Raw genomic sequence first — 21,507 nt, 5'->3', positions numbered from 1 at the left:
TCAACTTTACAACAAACAATACCAATTTCATACACCCATATTTCACTGAACAGGATCAGTAGAGATTTCTTCATGAAAGCCTCTAAAAGGTAGAAGCAGGCTGTTTTAGCCTGTACACACTGAGTTGATGGCTTCCAGTGACCGTTGGACTTTGGAGTCAATTAACTCACTTTCTGTTGTTTTACACAGATCAGTCACAGGGCAGAGTGTTTCACCAGATCTCAACTTTACAACAAACAATACCAATTTCATACAGCCATATTTCACTGAACAACTCTCTTGCTTCTCAAGCCTAAGCGAGTGTGGAAAGCTCCTTTTGGACTTTATGAGCTAACAGCCACCTAATAAGTTCTAAATGGAGTTTTAATACCAAAATACAACTGTATGATGGGTGTGGGACGCTGATTTGAGCTGTTGTGATTTGGGGCCCCTATGTGGCCCCTGAAAGAAACTAGCTTGGGAAAGGCGGCAGAAGGTTGAGATTCAAGATTCTTGATGGTGTTGTCTCTGGGAGTCTTCGGGGTAAGTCTCAAGCCATTTGGAGCTCAACTCAGAGATTTCTACATGAAAGCCTCTAAAAGGTAGAAGCAGGCTGTTTAGCCTGTACACACTGAGTTGATGGCTTCCAGTGACCTGTTGGACTTTGGAGTCAAATTTAACTCACTTTCTGTTGTTTTACACAGATCAGTCACAGGAGAGTGTTTCACCAGATCTCACCTTTACAACAAAACAATACCATATTCATACAGCCATTTCACTGAACGGACTCATGTAGAGATTTCTACGTAAGCCTCTAAAAGGTAGAAGCACGATGTTGTAGCCTGTACACACTGATTTGATGGCTTCCAGTGACCTGTTGGACTTTGGAGTCAAATTTAACTCACTTTCTGTTGTTTTACACAGATCAGTCACGGACAGAGTGTTTCACCAGATTTCTTCTTTACAACAAGAAATCAATTTGATACACCCATATTTCACTGAACAGGACTCTCTTGCTTCTCAAGCCTAAGCGAGTGTGTAAAGCTCCTTTTGTGGACTTTATGAGCTAACAGCCACCTAATAAGTTAAATGGAGTTTTAATACCAAAATACAACTGTATGATGGGTGTGGGACGCTGATTTGAGCTGTTGTGATTTGGGGCCCCTATGTGGCCCCTGAAGAAACTAGCTTGGAAAGGCGGAAGAAGGTTGAGATTCAAGATTCTTGATGGTGTTTCTCTGTAAGTCCTCTGGGTAAGTCTCAAGCCATTTGGAGCTCAACTCAGAGATTTCTATATGAAAGTCTCTAAAAGTAGAAGCAGGCTGTTTTAGCCTGTACACACTGAGCTGATGGCTTCCAGTGACCTGTTGTACTTTGGAGTCAAATTTAACTCACTTTCTGTGTTGTTACACAAATCAGTCACAGGAAAGAGTGTTTTCACCAGATTTCTTCTTTACAACAAAAATGACCATTTTCATACACCCATATTGCCTGTACACACTGAGTTGATGGCTTCCAGTGACCTGTTGGACTTTGGAGTCAAATTTAACTCACTTTCTGTTTTTTACACAGATCAGTCACAGGAAAGAGTGTTTCACCAGATCTCACCTTTACAACAAACATACCATATTCATACAGCCATATTTCACTGAACGGACTCATGTAGAGATTTCTACGTAAGCCTCTAAAAGGTAAGCACGATGTTGTAGCCTGTACACACTGATTTGATGGCTTCCAGTGACCTGTTGACTTTGGAGTCAATTTAACTCACTTTCTGTTGTTTTACACTCAGTCACAGGACAGAGTGTTTCACCAGATTTCTCTCTTTACAACAAGAAATATCAATTTGATACACCCTATTTCACTGAACAGGACTCTCTTGCTTCTCAAGCCTAAGCGAGTGTGTAAAGCTCCTTTTGTGGACTTTATGAGCTAACAGCCACCTAATAAGTTCTAAATGGAGTTTTAATACCCAAATACAACTGTATGATGGGTGTGGGACGCTGATTTGAGCTGTTGTTTGGGGCCCCTATGTGGCCCCTGAAAGAAACTAGCTTGGGAAAGGCGGAAGAAGGTTGAGATTCAAGATTCTTGATGGTGTTTTCTCTGTAAGTCCTCTGGGTAAGTCTCAAGCCATTTGGAGCTCAACTCAGATTTCTATATGAAAGTCTCTAAAAGGTAGAAGCAGGCTGTTTTAGCCTGTACACACTGAGCTGATGGCTTCCAGTGACCTGTTGTACTTGGAGTCAAATTTAACTCACTTTCTGTTGTTTTACACAGATCAGTCACAGGGTAGAGTGTATCACCAGATTTCTTCTTTACAACAAAAATACCAATTTCATACAGCCATCACTGAACAGGACTCATGTAGAGATTACTACATGAAAGCCTCTAAAGGTAGAAGCAGGCTGTTTTAGCCTGTACACACTGAGTTGATGGCTTCCAGTGACCTGTTGTACTTTGGAGTCAAATTTAACTCACTTTCTGTTGTTTTACACAGATCAGTCACAGGTAGAGTGTATCACCAGATTTCTTCTTTACAACAAAAAATACCAATTTCATACAGCCATATTTCACTGAACAGGACTCAGTAGAGATTACTACATGAAAGCCTCTAAAAGGTAGAAGCAGGCTGTTTTAGCCTGTACACACTGATTGATGTGCTTCCAGTGACCTGTTGGACTTTGGAGTCAAATTTACTCACTTTCTGTTGTTTTACACAGATCAACAGGGCAGAGTGTTTCACCAGATTTCTTCTTTACAACAAGAAATAATTTGATACACCCATATTCACTGAACAGGACCTCTTGCTTCTCAAGCCTAGCGAGTGTGTAAGATCCTTTGTGGACTTTATGAGCTAACAGCCACCTAATAAGTTTTAAATGGAGTTTTAATAGCAAAATACAACTGTAGATGGGTGTGGGACGCTGATTTGAGCTGTTGTGATTTGGGGCCCCTATGTGGCCCTGAAAGAAACTAGCTTGGGAAAGGCGGCAGAAGGTTGAGATTCAGATTCTTCATGGTGTTGTCTCTGTGAGTCTTCTGGGTAAGATTGAAGCCATTTGGAGCTCAACTCAGAGATTTCTACATGAAGCCTCTAAAAGGTAGAAGCAGGCTGTTTTAGCCTGTACACACTGAGTTGATGGCTTCCAGTGACCTGTTGGACTTTGGAGTCAAATTTAACTCACTTTCTGTTGTTTTACACCAGATCAGTCACAGGAAAGAGTGTTTCACAGATCACCTTTACAACACAACCTACCATTTTCATACAGCCTATTTCACTGAACAGGACTCATGTAGAGATTTCTACATGAAAGCCTCTAAAAGTAGAAGCAGGCTGTTTTAGCCTGTACACACTGAGTTGATGGCTTCCAGTGACCTGAACAGGACTCTCTTGCTTCTCAAGCCGAAGCGAGTGTGTAAAGCTCCTTTTGTGGACTTTATGAGCTAACAGCCACCTAATAAGTTCTAAATGGAGTTTTAATACCAAAATACAACTGTATGATGGGTGTGGGACGCTGATTTGAGCGGTTGTGATTTGGGGCACCTGAAAGAACTAGCTTGGGAAAGGCAGCAGAAGGTTGAGATTCAAGATTCTTGATGGTCTTGTCTCTGTGAGTCTTCTGGGTACGTTTGAAGCCAAAAATTTGTAATAATAAAGTTGAATAAACAAATAAGGTAATTATAACAAAGTGAATAAGTAAGGCACTAATTAAAATATATACATTTATGTCTCCTTGTATAATTTAATTACTACCTACATTTATTTATTTACTTTATTTTTTTGTGTATTTAATTGGATGCTTATTTATTATTGAGCATTTATTTATTTCTGCATTTATTTCTGACTGTGTCAGGATCGGTCCTCCATAACGGGGGGAGAGTTATCAAGCACGTAAAGTTTGGTTAGATGTGAGCATGTACACTGAAGTTACAACAACTTCCTGTGTCATGGCGAAGACTTGATCTCTGACGCTACGCCACGGACACACCCATTGACGAAAACTCGCAAATAGCACAACTTTTCATCTTCAATGCCTTTAGAAGCACAGCACAAATGTGAAGTCGGTCGGACTAAATCCCTAGGAGGAGTTCGTTAAAGTACGAAGTGTGTAAATCATCCAAATTTGACGTAAAATTCAAAATGGCCGACTTCCTGTTGATTTTAGGCTATGGCTCCAAGAGACTTTTTTGTGCGTCTGGACAAGATACACGTACCACAGAAAATTCGTGCACGTAGGTGAAACGTGCGGCGGGGGCTGCTTCGTTAAAAGTCACTTCCTGTTGCCAGCAGGTGGCGCTATGACTGTGGGTGAATGTCAGCATGTACATGTGTTCAGGGCGGGACTCTCATCCTACATGTACAGTTTGGTGCAGATGTGAGCATGTACACTGAAGTTACGACAACTTCCGTGTCATGGCGAAGAGCTGATCTTTGACACCACGCCACGGACACGCCCATTGACGAAAACTTGCAAATAGCACAACTTTTCATCTTCAATGCCTTTAGAAGGCACAGCAGAAATTTGAGGTCGGTCGGACTAAATCCCTAGGAGGAGTTCGTTAAAGTACGAAGTGTGTAAATCATCCAAAATTTGACGTAAAATTCAAAATGGCCGACTTCCTGTTGGCTTTAGGCTATGGCTCCAAGAGACTTTTTTGTGCGTCTGGACAAGATACACGTACCACAGAAAATTCGTGCACGTAGGTGAAACGTGCGGCGGGGGCTGCTTCGTTAAAGGTCACTTTCTGTTGCCAGCAGGTGGCGCTATGACTGTGGGTGAATGTCGGCATGTACATGTGTTCAGGGCGGGACTCTCATCCTACATGTACAGTTTGGTCCAGATGTGAGCATGTACACTGAAGTTACAACAACTTCCTGTTTCATAGCGAATCATCGACGCCACGGACACGCCCATTGACGAAAACGCGCAAATAGCACAACTTTTCATCGTCAATGCCTTTAGAAGGCACAGCAGAAATTTGAGGTCGATCCGACTAAATCCCTAGAGGAGTTCGTTAAAGTACGAAGTATGTAAATCATCCAAAAATGGCCATAAAATTCAAAATGGCCGACTTCCTGTTGACTTTAGGCTATGGGTTCTTGAGGCTTTTTTGTGCGTCTTGATATGATACATGTCCCCAGAAAATTTCGTACATGTAGGTTGAACGTGAACGAGGGGCTAATTTTCCAATTTTCTAGGTGGCGCTAGCGAGTCATTTTGCAACGCCCATGTGCGAAACTTGTAGAATACGAAATTTTTCACCGGTTCTGACATGTTTGCAAATTTTGGTGAGTTTTCGAGAATGTTTAGGCCATGTCAGTTGAGCCTACTTTGCAGAAAAAAAAAAAAAAAAAAAAAAAAAAAAAAAAAAAATCCGAGCAAATTCAATAGGGACCTCACACGGTCGTGCTCGGGCCCTAATTAAAGCTGCAAGCAGCGTTGGGCGGGCCCTCGCACTTGTAAGCGCGTCCGCGTGTGAGCCGGCCGAGTTGCACATTCTGGAGCTCTGCCGGTGCGGCTGTGAATTTGTACGCGGTTATGACGCTGCAGAGAAGTGCTATATGTCACTTCCTGTGTCCCCTATGTGGAGCTACATAGCACTTGCCGCTATGAATATAAATCGGTATTGGTGTGTAGATGTCTGCGGGGTGGGAGAGTTATCAAGCACGTAAAGTTGGTTTCAGATGTGAGCATGTACACTGAACAATAATGTACCCAAACAATAAAATAAATTCCTTTTATATTTCCCTGCCTTGTTGTTATGTGTACATAGAGAGGAAGAATGTGAGAACAGCACACATTTCATCGTTACTGTGTGTTAGAGCATGGGAGAACAGTGGATACTTTTAATACAGCCCACCCCTAATACTGTGTAACTATAACAAGTAGAGAACAGAAGAAAAAGTGTTCTTTCTTTACAACTGTCTGCATAGCTTATTCATATTGTGTAATGAATGAAAATAAATAGGCCTACTAGGCTCCTCTCTACTTTGACATTTAAGATTAGCTTGTTTGATCCACCTTCATACACATGTGACATTACTGTACAACTTGAGAAAGGTGAGTTGTTTTCTGCTCCAGCCTGCCTAAAAGAAAAGCGTTTTTGGGATTAAATGGACTTTATTAGCTGCTGCAGTGCAGGATGAACTCAGAATAGACCCATTTCTCACCTTATTATTCTAAATCATGCAACGAAGAAGAAGAAATGCATAATAAATCCTGGGACAAAATCTGTCCACAAATACTGTACAGCATGTAGTCTGATGAACAAGACTTGTGTTATAGCTGACTTGGGCAGTGAAATGTTTAATTTTTTAATTCATGTGGTCATAGTTGTCCAACTCAAATCAGAATATAAGAAGAAATGTTTTATACCACCTCAAGAAGGCTTCCTATCAGAAAGGTAGGAAGGTATTTCAAATGTACAACTGCAGTACTTAATTCTAAGTAAAGTAATTTCCCTGACATTACTGTGTTACGCATGTAACAGGTTTTATACTTCCTGTGAGTATAATCCAATCAGTTTTATTTTCATACTGTATATCCGTTGTGTAATTTGATAAATTGTGTTGTATGTGGTGCTCGCATTGGGTACTACTGAGACTTCATTGCCCTCTTCAGAGAAGACTCTGACTGCAACATGCGTCTTTGTAAAGAGAGAAATGGACAGAAAAAGTCTCTAACTCTGCCTGTCAGCTCGCTCTGCTCCGTTAAAACTGAATTTACCATACAGAATTGAATACGAGTGCACTCCAGATTTAGCTGCAGCCAGCTGACCGTGTGCTTCTCCCTATACCGCAGTTCTGTGTCCATGCATGCAGCAAACTGAAAGCACTGTCTGTCGGAGCGTCTACGTGAAAAGAGAAGGAAGACATTGCTGGTAGTATTGTCTTCAGAGTTGTTAAACACCTCAGCGCACTGAAGGAAGCCATCTGACTGTGTGAGGGGCAAGATCGTTTATGTCTGCAGGTAGAGTAGGAGCTCTCCTGTCTGACTGGTCCACCAATAGCAGAGAAGATGACCCCTTGAGACACAGCCCCTCCTCATTTGCATAATGAGGCAGAAATGCATACAAAAATTTAAAAAAGACAGGCAGAAATAAATACCATGGGTGAAAATAAATAAGATAAATAAATACAAAGGAAGAATAAAACAGACAAAAATATTAAACACACACATAAATAAATACATTAAAAAAATTAGTAATAAATAAAGTTGAATAAACAAATAAGGTAATTATAACAAAGGTGAATAAGTAAAGGCACTAATTAAAATGTAAACATTTATGTCTCCTTGTATAATTTAATTACTACCTACATTTATTTATTTACTTTATTTTTGTGTATTTAATTGGATGCTTATTTATTTATTGAGCATTTATTTATTTCTGTATTTATTTCTGGCTGTGTCAGGATCGGTCCTCCATAACGGGGTGGGAGAGTTATCAAGCACGTAAAGTTTGGTTAAGATGTGAGCATGTACACTGAAGTTACAACAACTTCCTGTGTCATGGCGAAGACTTGATCTCTGACGCCACGCCACGGACACACCCATTGACGAAAACTCGCAAATAGCACAACTTTTCATCTTCAATGCCTTTAGAAGGCACAGCAGAAATTTGAAGTCGGTCGGACTAAATCCTTAGGAGGAGTTTGTTAAAGTACGAAGTGTGTTAATCATCCAAAATGGCCGTAAAATTCAAAATGGCCGACTTCCTGTTGGTTTAGGCTATGGCTCCAAGAGACTTTTTTGTGCATCTGGACAAGATACACGTACCGCAGAAAATTCGTGCATGTAGGTGAAACGTGCGGCGGGGGTTGCTTCGTTAAAAGTCACTTCCTGTTGCCAGCAGGTGGCGTATGACTGTGGGTGAATGTCAGCATGTACATGTGTTCAGGGCGGGACTCTCATCCTACATGTACAGTTTGGTCCAGATGTGAGCATGTACACTGAAGTTACAACAACTTCCTGTTTCATTGCGAATCATCGACGCCACGGACACGCCCATTGACGAAAACTCGCAAATAGCACAACTTTTCATCGTCAATGCCTCATTTTGCCACGCCCATGTGCGAAACTTGTAGAATACGAAATTTTTCACCGGTTCTGACATGTTTGCAAATTTTTTGTGCGTCTGGACAAGATACACGTACCACAGAAAATTCGACAAATAGAACCGGAGTCCTATTCCATTATTCCTAGTGCGGTATTCAGGCGACCGGGCCTGCTTTGAACACTAACTTTTTCAAAGTAAATGCTTCGGACCCCGCGGGACACTCAGTTAAGAGCATCGAGGGGGCGCCGAGAGGCAGGGGCTGGGACAGACGGTAGCTCGCCTCGCGGCGGACCGTCAGCTCGATCCCGAGATCCAACTACGAGCTTTTTAACTGCAGCAACTTTGGAATTACCACGGCTTCTGGCACCAGACTTGCCCTCCAATGGATCCTCGTTAAAGGATTGTAGAATACGTGTACTCATTCCAATTACAGGGCCTCAAAAGAGTCCTGTATTGTTATTTTTCGTCACTACCTCCCCGAGTCAGGAGTGGGTAATTTGCGCGTCTGCTGCCTTCCTTGGATGTGGTAGCCGTTTCTCAGGCTCCCTCTCCGGAATCGAACCCTGATTCCCCGTTACCCGTGGTCACTATGGTAGGCACAGAAAGTACCATCGAAAGTTGATAGGGCAGACATTCGAATGAGACGTCGCCGCCACGAGGGCCAGCGATCGGCTCGAGGTTATCTAGAGTCACCAAAGAGGCTGGGGCACCCCGAGAGGCACCCCGCATGGGTTTTGGGTCTGATAAATGCACACATCTCCGGAGGTCAGCGCTCGTTGGCATGTATTAGCTCTATAATTGCCACAGTTATCCAAGTAACATTGGAGCGATCAAAGGAACCATAACTGATTTAATGAGCCATTCGCAGTTTCACTGTACCTGAGACAAGCGTACATAGACTGGCAGGATCAACCAGGTAGGTAAGCTGTTAACGCCCTAGGAATAAGAACTTTTTTAATTTGAGAATAAAAAGACGTTGAAAGAAACATTACGACATTATTAGAAAATAGGGAAGGTGTCAGAAGACCTGGAGTTACAGGTTTCACCTACAAACTTCAGATTCTCACAGTTTAGGATGCTGAAGTGAAATCAGCTGTTCTGAAGCAGAAATCACAACCTCGTCCTCCTTCACTGGCAGAACCTCGACCCTCTCAGGGTTTTTCGTGGCTCAGAAAGGGTCTCTGGGTAGGGGGGGGTCTTTTATGTAAAAGCAATGAGTTACCTGAAGACTGAAATCTGTGCATTTTCTTTTCATAAACAAAATCTCTGCACAACCTGGAGGAGTAGAGCTGTACGTTAGAAAGTATCATGTTAGATGATCTATTCAATTCAATTCAATTCAATTTTATTTATATAGCGCCAAATCACAACAACAGTTATCTCACAGCGCTTTTCATAAAAGAGCAGGTCTAGACCGTACTCTGTGATGATATTTACAGAAGCCCAACAGTTCCCACCAAGAGCAAGCACTAGGCGACAGAGGCAAGGAAAAACTTCCTTTTAAGAGGCAGAAACCTCGAGCAGAACCATGGCTCAGGGTGGGCGGCCATCTGCCTCGACCGGTTGGGGGTGAAGGAGAGAGAGAGAGCGCAGGAGAGGAATAGAGAGAAAAAGAGGGATGTAAGGAGAGAGAGAGGGGAAGGAGGCAGCCTACACAATATACACACAGAGGTACAGACAGTGAAGGTGATGTTGCTATAGACTAACTAGACTGTTGCTATGATCTGACTCCAGATAGTTCATCAGTTGAGATTCAGCTGTTTCACTAATAAAACCATTTTCTGATTATCATTACCATGGACCGCAACATTGCACAGGCTACTGTAGCTTAGCATCAGTAGCCTATAATATTCATTCCAGTAGGACAAAACAGCAGTTTTATTTTTGTGGGTTGTTTTCAGTCATAATTTATTGTGCAAGAACAATGCTCTCCATGGGGCGATGGAGCAGTGGATAACTGTGTCCCTGGGCGAGACTTTTCAGAGGCGTGCGACCTCTGACACGTGTAGACATTGTAAGTCGCTTTGGATAAAAGCAGGTTTATACCTGCAGTTGGTTTGTGCTGCACAGGAAACTGCTCCTTCAAAACAAGAGACTTGTTTTGTACAAGACAAACCAGAGCTGGACCACATGACGGAGACAGAAAACCTGGGGCGGCCCCTGGCAGATTTCTGTTAAACATATGTAACTAATTAGGATGCAGCGCCGTGAGAGGAGAGGAGGAGGCTGCTGGAAGGCAACAATGTCGTATTTAAGTTTGTTTCTGCTTGATAAATGGCTATTAAAATGAATTGGGAGAGCTTTTCTTACACTTTCCCCCCCAATTATGATCATTTTGGAGCTGTTTTTTGTCCTTAGGCGCTCGCTAAAACTTTAGATCGGTGTGACGGTGGGTCACCAGGGAGGAACCTGGCAGGCGGAGCTGAGGGAGGCGTTAGCCCAATTGTTAGACTCACATGTCGTCTCTGCAGTCCGGAGGTTTCATCAGTCACTCTCCTTTGATCAGGTACTCGTAGATCTCAGAGTTCTCCACGCTCTGTGTGGTGTACACGTTGACAGCGAGACTCTCCAGAGCGATCCACTTCACCGGCAACTTGGAGACCGAGCCCTGTCTGTAGTAATCTCCGCTGTAGATCTTATTGGAGAGGCCGAAGTCTGCGACACATGTCCTCACTCAGCCTGAAACACACGGCAAACATTCAATAACACATTCTGCTGCTGGACACAGTGATAATATCTCATGATATCTATTGCTCGTTTGTTTCTCCCTTGCTGCTGTGACACGGTGAACAGAATAAAAGATTTGGACTTAAATTAATTGCAAACCTCATTTCACAGCCTAACAGTTATTATTTTATCAGTTATTGTTTTTATTTCACTTAACTGAAGTGTTTTTTTCACACCCAGTGCTACTTAATTTTACTAAAAAAACGTTGTTTAGTTTAGTTTTAGTCTAAAATCACCTTTCTAATTACATGGTACATGGGCTACTATTTGAAGTCTTTACCGGTTACTTTCGCTTCCAAAAAAACGCTGGGTTCCCGGCACGTTGGGGTGAGGGGGAATGAACGGGTGGATAATATTGCAAAAGAGAGCTTAGGAAGAGAAGTAGATGTCCATGTATTATTAGGGAGAGTGGAATTGACAGAAAAAATTAAAGAGGGCTTAATAAAAAACTGGCAGAGAGGCAGACACTACTTTTCTATACAACCCAAAGTTAGGAAGAGATGTTTATGTAACATTTTGTCCCGCATGGTTAAAATGTGCAGGTTGAGGTTGGGGCACTGTGGATTAAATTATTCTTTGTGCATTGTGGGGAAGCATGTTTCTGGCTTGTGTGAATGTGGGAGTCTTGAGACAATAGGGCATGTTTTCCTGGAATGCAGAAAGTATAGGGCAGAAAGAAATGTACTCTTTAATAAACTGTCAGGACTTGGAGTTAAGGCTTTTTCTGTTTTCTCTTTGTTTGGGCACAGTGACAAGCATAAACTGATCTCAAGGCAGTCCTTCAATTCTTGCATGACACAGGATTGTATGTAAGAATTTAGTTCAAACTTTGACCTGTGGAGGGCAGTAATACGCTCATAAGCGTCTACACTGCCGGAATCTTACAAAAAGAAGAAGAAGAAGCCGCGCTGTGCGCACAGACGCTCAGTTGAAGATGGCGGACACAGAAGGAGGTGAGTCCACGTTTCTCTGCAAACATCTGAAATCTTTACCTGGTTCTAGAGTGGACCTTGTTTTAGTGCATCTGGTTCCGGCTTTAGTGCACCGCGTCTCGTACTACTGGTTTTTAGTTTCCGTCGCGCGCAGTTCTTGATGTAATATCCGGTTTAAAGTTACCGAACTTTGTCCGGATCCGTGTTACCCAAGTTCTTAATCTGAACCCTGTGTGCGTTAGTTCGTCTCGGTTCGTGCACCTCCCCCGCTCTCTCAGGAGGTCCAAGTGTCACGAGTCTGTTAATGTGGGACCGCGTGCTTCCTGGCGGCCTCACTGTTAAAGTACACTGAAAGTAAAAGTACTGCATGTTAAAGTACTTGTAGAAGTATAAATGCATCATGAGGTGAAGCAGGATTTTCATTAAATGGTGAGAAATGTAGTCATGGTTACCCAGAGCTGCTTGTTCTGTGGGGGGGGTCTGGACCTGACCGCAGGTTTGATGACCGAATGTGTTTGCTCGTGTGTTTGCAGCATCAGTGAAGGAGACGAAGGCGGTCAGCGAGGAGGAAGTGGGGTGAGTCGGAGTTCACCTGGCTGAGCTTCAGGTGCATTTGTTCAGACAGGTGACGCCGTGTGTTTGTGCAACACGAGATCCAGCAGAGCGGATATGGCAAGCCATTAGTGCCAAAAAACGTCACTCTTGTAGCACGTTTTGCTAACAAAACGGCGTTTAAAACGGCGTTTTGTGTATAAAAACGCCGCGAAAAACGCCGTTTTCTTTTGGCACGCCGTAAAAAGCGGCGTTTAGTTAACAAAACGCCGTTTTAAACGCCGTTTTGTTAACTAAACAAACGGCGTAAAAAACGGCGTTTTGTAAAATGATAATGAGCTCCGCCCTGTGGATTTTACAGCCACTAAATTTGAACTGTTGTCACCCAATCAGTACAGAAGAAGAACAGACCACACTAATTCAGCACTGATCTACTTTACTGTGATCGTAGCCACTCAAAGGCATAAAGTAACCACAGACAAGCATGAAAAACTCAACACAAAAGTCCCAGACTGATCAAGTAAATTGACTACATTTACTAAAAATATTTAGCTACTCTAGGTTATAGCTTGTAACATCTAGTGATTGATTTTAGATCAAATTTGACATAAATAATTAATTTGCATTTTATTTATCATCACTGTCAGATTAAAGTATCTCCTAAAATAGAACATACAAACACAAAGAAAGTAAGAAATCACCATAAGTGGAACAACTATCTTTACATGGTCATCAGTGAACAGTTTAAGCCTCATTTGTCTTTTTATGAGCCCTTCAGTCGGTGTAGTATTGATAGCGAGCCTACCCTTGTTTCTACAAAGCTTTGTTTTACCATGTCATCCTAAATCCAGGCCAAAGGCAACCTGACACAAACGTGTGTTTCAGTCGGTTCAGGGAAAACTTGTCATTTATTCCCTGGCTTTTATTTATTTATCCAAAGCTATCCTTCCGGACTCCTGCGATAATATTTATGTTACCCCAAAACACTACACTATACAAGTTGCTACAAAAACTTATCTTATTCCATATTTATATATTTCCACATTTATTTATGTTGACTGTATGTTTGTCTACATGTAGCACCTTATCACCACAGCAAATTCCTCGTATGTGTAAAACACTACTTGACAATAAAGCTCCTTCTGATCCTGAAAAGGCATCTGCAGGCTATTAAGATACTTGGTTTTTAAAAAACGCTGAATTGCTTTCCTCCGAAATGGACATATTTGAGAAAGGTTACCTGAAGTCTTTGTGAAAGCATACCTTCTGATGATACCTAAGCTAAATAATAAGATGCATGTTTTGAAATCATGTTAATCATCAATAAGCTATCTTTACATTGTGAATAATGTTGGCTGATAATGACAAAATGAAATCGGTTTAATCAGTAAAGGTTGAAATTTATTTTACTGTGTAAACCACACAACATTCAAAATTATTATTATGAACAACCAGGATAAAGAATCTGTCAGACTATTTGTGAGAGACAATTGATTGGAGTCTTGACTACTACCAGATATTTGACTTAATACTTTGAACAATTAGGAATTATGTTAAAACCATTAAAACCAGTAAAAGGTATTTAAAAAATAATGCAAAAATATAATTACGCTCATTTTAATGAACAACTGTAACTAATATAGCCTAAGTACATCAGTGTGTGTGTGTGTGCGCGTCTGCGTGAGGCTCCAGCTGGTGACGGGCATCACTCGTGGTCCAGTCCATCGTAGGGTGAGTGGAAGTTCTTGGGCAAAACCTTCAGTTCTTGGGGCTGTTTGAACTTCAGCTCTTTAACTGGCTGGCTGGATGCGCACAGTGGGGCTGCTGTGGTGATACTCTTCTTTTAAGAGATGGGGACAGATAGGCTTCCCAGTCATCTGAGTGGTGCCATCCACGTTGTATCTAGTGGATGGAAGAATTTAAAAGGGAAAATAGGGACAGAATTTTAATAGATTACAAAGTACGTCTTTCACAGTGGTGGAAAAAGTTGTCAGACCTTAGGTAAATGTTCCAACACCACACTGTAGAGATATTCTGTATGTCAAAAGTCCTACATTCAAATTTTAAGATGAAAAGTAAAGCTAATTCTAACTACTTTATATTTTGCTGTGTGGCTTTATCTGTGAAAATACTCTAGTTTTTGAATATGTTTTTAATTTATAATCTGCAGAGTAACTAGTCACTAAAGCCATCAAAATAAATGTAGTGGAGTAGTACTTCAAAAAGAAGAGTAATTGGGCGCATGTACTTGGGTACTTTTCACAACTGATTTCTATTGACATAGAAGGCAATATTTGTGCAAGAATGTATATGTCTGATAAAATACCTGATTGTTTGGAGGTCATGCAATGTTGGATCCCCAGCTTTTTCCCAGTTCCCCATCTGGCAGAAGTCCTTGAAGATATGTACCTCACACGGTATGGCCTGGAATTGGAGTGAGCACCAACAAGGTCTTCTCATCTGCATCGTCTTTGTCCTTCTGCTTCGCAGGCTTTGTGTCCCATGAAGCTGCTTCGATGTTTCCAGGCTTGAAAGAACAGTAGGCATCACACTGGTCTTTCTTTAAGTGAAAGGGAGATATATTTAAGTCACAGAAAATGTTTGACAAAACTTACATTGACAGAGGCTGTTTTCAAGAGGGCTCCCACTTCAAAAAACACCACTGCTTTATGCCTAATGTTGACAGGAACAAGCGTTGGCACATTCAGATTCTTCTCCAATCTACTACAGGGTGACAAATAATGGATGCTGACCTTCTGGATTCATCTGCTCCTGTCCGCCGCCGCTTTACAGTGCTCCCCTCCACCACAGACTTCACAATCATTTCTCCAGTCCAAATTCCCCCAGAAATACTTAGAAATCTTGTTCTTATGATGTGTCTTCTGCTTTTCTGCAGTAGAGTTTAGTGAACCTTTAGCAGGTTGCAGACTGGCATGGACATACTTTTCTGGACCTTCACGTTCCAGGTCTCTGGATTTCCCCGTCTTCCAAGATGAGCCTCATCGGTTGAAGAGTCCTCCTCAATTCCTTCTCCTTGTGAATAAGAGAAAACAAAAACAGAAATTCTGTAAATGTTGTCCTCACAGTGTGTCTTAGTGTGGTGTTGTGTCTGTCTGTGCAAAAAGTGTGCTAAACAATAGCAAGCAAACTAGAAAACATTCAGCATTCACTGCATTAACTACATCTTACACACACTTCTACGTGTGCATCAGTATGTTGAAAGGTTTTACTACTTCTCACATTATTGTGATCTGTGATTTGATCTGAGCTACATTTATTTGCGTGAAAAGGTTTTATACAATATGTTTTCAATTGTTTGTATGGTTGTCATTGGTATAAAACCTCCAGAGGGGCCAAGTGTGTGCACATCCAGTCAAAAGTACTCAAGTGAAAGACAAAAAATATCACTGCAGGACACAAAGGACAAATCTCTGCAGTCCAATGGTGTGCAGACATTTTTCCTGAATTATTTTAATGCCTACATTCAGTGAAATTTTTTGAAAAAAGATTTTTATCATAATTGTTTTTTGACGTTCTACCTGAGATCTGTTAAGTGACCACTGTTTTGCAGGCTCTTGTCATGTACTGACCATAAATAAAAGTTTAAAACCAAAATAAACTATATGTTTTCAAATCAGAAGCAAAGGTCAGCTTTTAAACTTGACAGAAATAAGAATTTGACCTTTTTCATGATAACTATTGATGCTGAATGATATTAGACTTTTTTTTTTAATTATAACATTTTGGGCCCCAGCCGATTCTTTCTGAAATACGGAAGAAATAAAACCGAAACCAAAAGTCTTAAACATCTGTTTTTGATTGAGGAAACCAAATATAGATCTTTGAAGCACAGTGAACTGTCCCATCATATTTTACATTGAACCACAAAGCTTTCAAACCCTATACTTGCTACATCAGCAGTGAGTTGTAAAGAACAAGTTTACGTTAGCCAATCTACAAAATGACAGATGAGAATGACTCTGAACTAGTACAAACTTGATAAAGTTGTCAAACAATAATCTTAAAGCTATACTTTACCTTAGCGACGGTATCTTCCACGGCGAAAGCTTTTTGCTGTTGTTTCTGCTATTCTTTTATTGCCGGTTGGCAAGCCAGCTTATATGCCTTACAAGCCCCAGGCACAGGGCACGTGGAAAGGTAATAAACCTGTAAAACAGCAGAAATGATGAGGCTGAGGAAACTTGCTGCCATTGGTCTAGACGGTCTTCCCAGAGTTCATTTAATAAATACAGTAATTTTAGTCATTACATGAAGTCTCTTTTTGCACATCACTCAGTAATATTCAACTAAGTAACCAAATTACATAAAGTGAATAAAATGTATCTAGCACACGCATCAATTCATCATTTTCCTCATTAAAAGGGAATTTAAAACTCTCGTAGCCTACAGTGAATGTAAACCTTCGAAATATTAACAAAAAAGTATAATACTTAAATATATAAAAAGGGAATTTAAACCTTTTATATTAACAGGGATAAATCTCTCATAGTTCTTACTGACAGAACCGTTCACTGTCCTCAATTTAATAAAAGATCCTGGCAAGATAGTGACATTTTTTTGTAAACAAAATACAAATAAAATACTTCATATGTGAAACCAGCGCCCAGCAGCCGTAAATGTTAATGGTGGACATTGACCGAGGATCGGGAGTGCTAGCTAACGTCTAGCACAGTGTAAGAAACCTATCAACAAACTGCATAGTTCATACTAAAAACAACGTAAACACAACAGATAACGATTGCTATGCTTATTCATCTGTTTTGTGCTTTTATACACCGTACTGACCTGTAAAACAGGAGGATCTCGACGATCTTGCCGGAACGACAGCTACGTCATCAAAACAGTCCCCAACCGGCAGCAGGCAGCGCTCTGCTGCCCCCTACTGTCTGCAGTGGAGTACTTATTTGTAATGTAAAAGCCTTGGAGGACTTGGTCGACTCAACATTACATTTACATGCATGTGGATGGAAGAATTTGAAAGGGGAAAGAGGATTTTAATAGATTACAAAGTATGTCTTCCACAGCAGTCAGACCTTTGGTAACTTAGGTAAAAAAAAAAACACTATAGAAATATTCTGTTGTTTGAGACACTTTCTCAAATAAAGGGAGGGAGGTGCGTGCATCCTGTAGTGGAAGATACATGGTTTGATGGACACTTTTCACATCCAATGGAGATACTTGTTCAATACATAACGTGATAAACCTTTTGAATCATATGTTAAATTAAACCTAAACAATGTGATCACACTTTTTTTTTCTTTTTACAAACTAATATAAACTTTAATTTATTTATCCAACTCTTATGCCACAATATTTCTTGCTTGCTTTTTCCCCCTGTTACCATCCCCATTCCCCCTTAACTGAAATAAAAACTAATGAAAGTACTCTGAAAGTACTCTGGCTGTTAGGGAGAGCTAACCATTTGTAAGAACTGACCTGTAACTTCAGATTAGACTCCAGCAGCAGCAGCTTGACCACCACCAGCACCACGTCTGTTGTTCTCATTATGGTTATGGGCCTATCTATGAAAAAGGGGAATATCCCTTTTTTTTTTTTCTGAGGTGTTTGTGAATGGCTTAGTGTCCAGATACAGCTTGGTGACCATCTGACTGATGACTCCTCAGATTGTCAACTGGCTGCTCTGGAAAAGACTCAACAGGTGCTTAGATGTTTCTGTTCTGTTTAGAGGAGCTTTTCCACAGTTCCTTTTTTAAAGAACAAACAAACAAACCAAAAAACTACTGTGTTTGTGTCTACTTGTTGTTCCTTACCAATATTTGACATAACGAGTTTGTTATGCATATTTTTGATCAAGTGGATTGTTGGATACTTTCTCCCAGTTTCAGTAAATGCACTATCCAAATATGGACATAAATAATAGGAGAATTATGACATTACATTGATAGAGTAAATGACAAGTACAATCATTGTTACAAAAATAGATAATAACATGAAGTAAAGAAGCTTATGAGTTTTAATGACTTTTGGTTTTGTTATGGTCTGAATTGAAAATGTTACATATACATAGATATGTAGTGTACCATTTATGAGGCATTATAGCCTATCACTGGAAGTTTAATCTGTTATTAACAATGATAATACATTATAGTGTAGCTACTGCTAACTGTAAATGATAACATTTCAAAACACACAGGGCTGTCAGGCCTAAAGCTAGTTAATGACAACTCGAGGCGGTACAAATCTCCCGCTGACATTGAACATAACCCAAAAATGTCTTTACATACCTGATGAAATAGACATATGGCCTTAATCAGCACATGTATACTCTTTTCAAATAAACCACCTAATGCAGTGTAATTCATGTTTCGCCTGCAGTAACTGTGGGGCTGATGTTTTTATTAAGTTACATGGTGTAGCTTCATGAATGTCATCTTTACGTTTTCTTAACATAGAACATTTAGATATAGTGTAAGTAGGCTACTAGTTTGGCTAGATAGCCTATTTGATATATTCATATAGCCTATCTTTTTACAACCCTATTCACAGCCATAAGAAATTTAGGGACAGAACCAACAAAGCACCAAGGTGCGAACCAAAGTTCATGTTTTGATACATTTTGATCCATTCGGTTAGTTTTGGTTTGGTTTCACACCTTCTGCGACCACACTAAAAGACTTTACGTGACAGACTTGCGTTCTGTCATCATCATCTAAGTGGGCTGCATCTCCCCACTGCGTCTCCCTGTACTTGACATTGATTGGTTTATTAAATAGGTCGGCAGGTATCTTTGACAAGAATGAATGAATGAAAAATTAACATGTGCATAGGTAGGCTATTTGTCGCTATATTGTCATTATTATGGCATTACTACCTGTAGCACCAACTCTACTGAAGGCTAGTTCAAATTCGCAAATACACACCCTCATTGTGCGAATAACTTCTCCGACAGGAAAGGAGAAGACAGCAATCCTTCTGCACCTCCGTTTCAGGAGAAACCATAGGTATGTGTACCCTACATTAAGTCTAACACTTAGTCTAATCACTCTGAGGAATGAGATAGGTAAACAGCAAGTGTAATATTAGTAAATATATAGGGCTATTATATACAGGCATTATTTTGAACTGTGAGTTTTTGAAATATAGCTTCTTATAGCCTATGCTATGCTTGAGACTGTAGCCTAAACTCACTCATAGCCTATGTTGTGAGAAGTGTTTTTTTCTTTTTAGGGAGCTGGAAACACCTTCTACTGCCCTTGAAGCACAGACTGTATTTCACCGTTTTATTGTCATATGTAATAAACAAAGATGGAATAAATTTGCAAAATTGTGTATGTGAGTTATTCCTTTACATCACAATTTACAAATATTAAATATAAATAAATATAATAAATATTAAAAGCCAGGTAAGCTGGTCAAAATATCTTAAAGGACGTTAACAGCCTGTGCCTGTTCACCCTGTTGCCATCTAGATAGAAGATAGACATGTTTCTGCTGTCACACCACCAGACGGCAGAAGAGCTTTAAACTCAAGCTACAGTTTTTAATTTATTTCTGTTTACCATTCTATAATTGTACTGCCTGCTATGTACCAGAAGGGAGTTACAAACATTTCCTTTTACAACCATGTTGTCATGTGACCATTGAACATACCACGTAGGCTAAACATTGCAGTTGTGGTCATAAGATTTTTAAAGAATAACTATTATTGTATGACTTTCTAAATAAATATTTCCAAAAGTTAGTAATATGATCATATTATAAAGGTTTTTAATACATAGATATTTGACCAGGTGGTTGTTCCTCAGCAGAGTTAGACCAAGGCTATAGCGCATAGGCCTAGCCTAAATAATATTGGAAATAATAATAATATTGCCTGAAAATGGAAATAATCCTAACCATTAACATATTCTCACAGAGAGAAATGCTTTAAAAATGAGACAGCAAGAATGAGGAAACAAACGTAATTGCGTCACACTTGTTGACGTTTTCGCGGTTTTCCGCGGCTTTTCATTCTCAGTCCGCTCTTTTGAGATGGTAGATGAACAGACATGTCGGAGAGAGGCAGAAGATTTCGAAGAAGAATAAGTGAAATCAGAGACAGAATGAACGCCCAGTTCAACAGAATTTTGAATGAAGACGGACAAGAAGCATCTTCTCTACTTCAGAGGTGAACTGTTTTTTATCATAGACTGTATATAAAAATCCGTTTTTATAGATATTAGTGTAGGCTATGTTAACTGTTACTGGGTAACGTTAAACTTACACCAGACATTCCATAGTATTGCATATTAACGCTAGCATTTAAAAATAGTTGAATTAACATTATTATAATTGTAGGATAACCTGTGCATAAAGTGCATGTTTCTAAAATGCTTTTGCTGTTACTTTACAAGAAAAGTAAAAGTCTGGACATTTAGTATTTGAAAAGACATATTTTCTAAAATGATATTCAAGCCTACAACGTTAAATCTTTTGGGGATGATTAATGTTAGGCCTTATTTCCGGGGCTTTTATCATTTGAATTGAAAGTGTTTCACAAAAGGCGCCTAAAACAACAGGTAACTTAATGGTTACACCAGCTGGCGGCGCTGCAGTCTCATTGACCTCCTTCTGGAGGAAGATACAGTGTCTTACAAACTTTGTTTCAACTTCCAATATGTCCTACATCTTCTTCGTACTTGTCATATTTTTGTCCCTTTACCATACATTATTTTATTTACATAGTCAATCGGCACAAACAGTGGAATTAAAGATAACCTTAGAGTGCTATGTCAGTTAATTCATATTCATCATTTAATTTATTTGTTTAGGTTAACGTTCGTACTTCGGGTGAATATTTTGACTTGTGATGAATCTGACTGGTAAAAACAGTTGATTTATCTTGAACTGTGACTTCATTGCTGCGGTTCTGTTGTCATGACAATAAGCCACTATGTTACGCCATCTCATTTAAAAATCGTGCAAGTTTTTGATTATCCTCTTAATGAACAAGATTAACAGAAGCGGCCATTCAGCAAAAGTACCGAAGGCTACAAACTATATATTTAACAAAACATATAGGCATATAATCTCAGATTTTCAAGATTATTAAAAGCGGCAACGTGAAGCACCTTTGAGACAAAGCACAAATTAGCACAAGTAGGACAATGAAATTAGGTAAAACCTCCTTACCTGTCATTTGACAGAATACAATGTGACTAGATTAATGTGCAGATTTTACTTCTGGCACAGGCCATTTCAATTAAAGTAGAGACTTAGAATTCAGAATGTACTG

The 21,507-nt window shown here is 40.1% G+C and overlaps 1 long non-coding RNA gene across 1 annotated transcript; it reads left to right on the top strand.

The window, feature by feature from the left end:
* The first annotated feature begins 14,652 nt into the window (after window positions 1-14,652).
* On the top strand, window positions 14,653-15,866 carry LOC119898822. Its single transcript, XR_005443642.1, has 2 exons — window positions 14,653-14,790; window positions 14,938-15,866. It is a non-coding gene; the product is annotated as an uncharacterized LOC119898822 (long non-coding RNA).
* Window positions 15,867-21,507: the final 5,641 nt, after the last annotated feature.

This window comes from Micropterus salmoides, unplaced genomic scaffold (assembly GCF_014851395.1).
Source record: "Micropterus salmoides isolate LMB-PRFRI ecotype aquatic unplaced genomic scaffold, ASM1485139v1 Ms_hic_scaffold_12, whole genome shotgun sequence".
In the NCBI taxonomy this organism is placed as follows: domain Eukaryota; kingdom Metazoa; phylum Chordata; class Actinopteri; order Centrarchiformes; family Centrarchidae; genus Micropterus; species Micropterus salmoides.
Note: the sequence above shows the minus strand (reverse complement) of the source record. Positions and strands in the feature narration are given on the sequence as shown.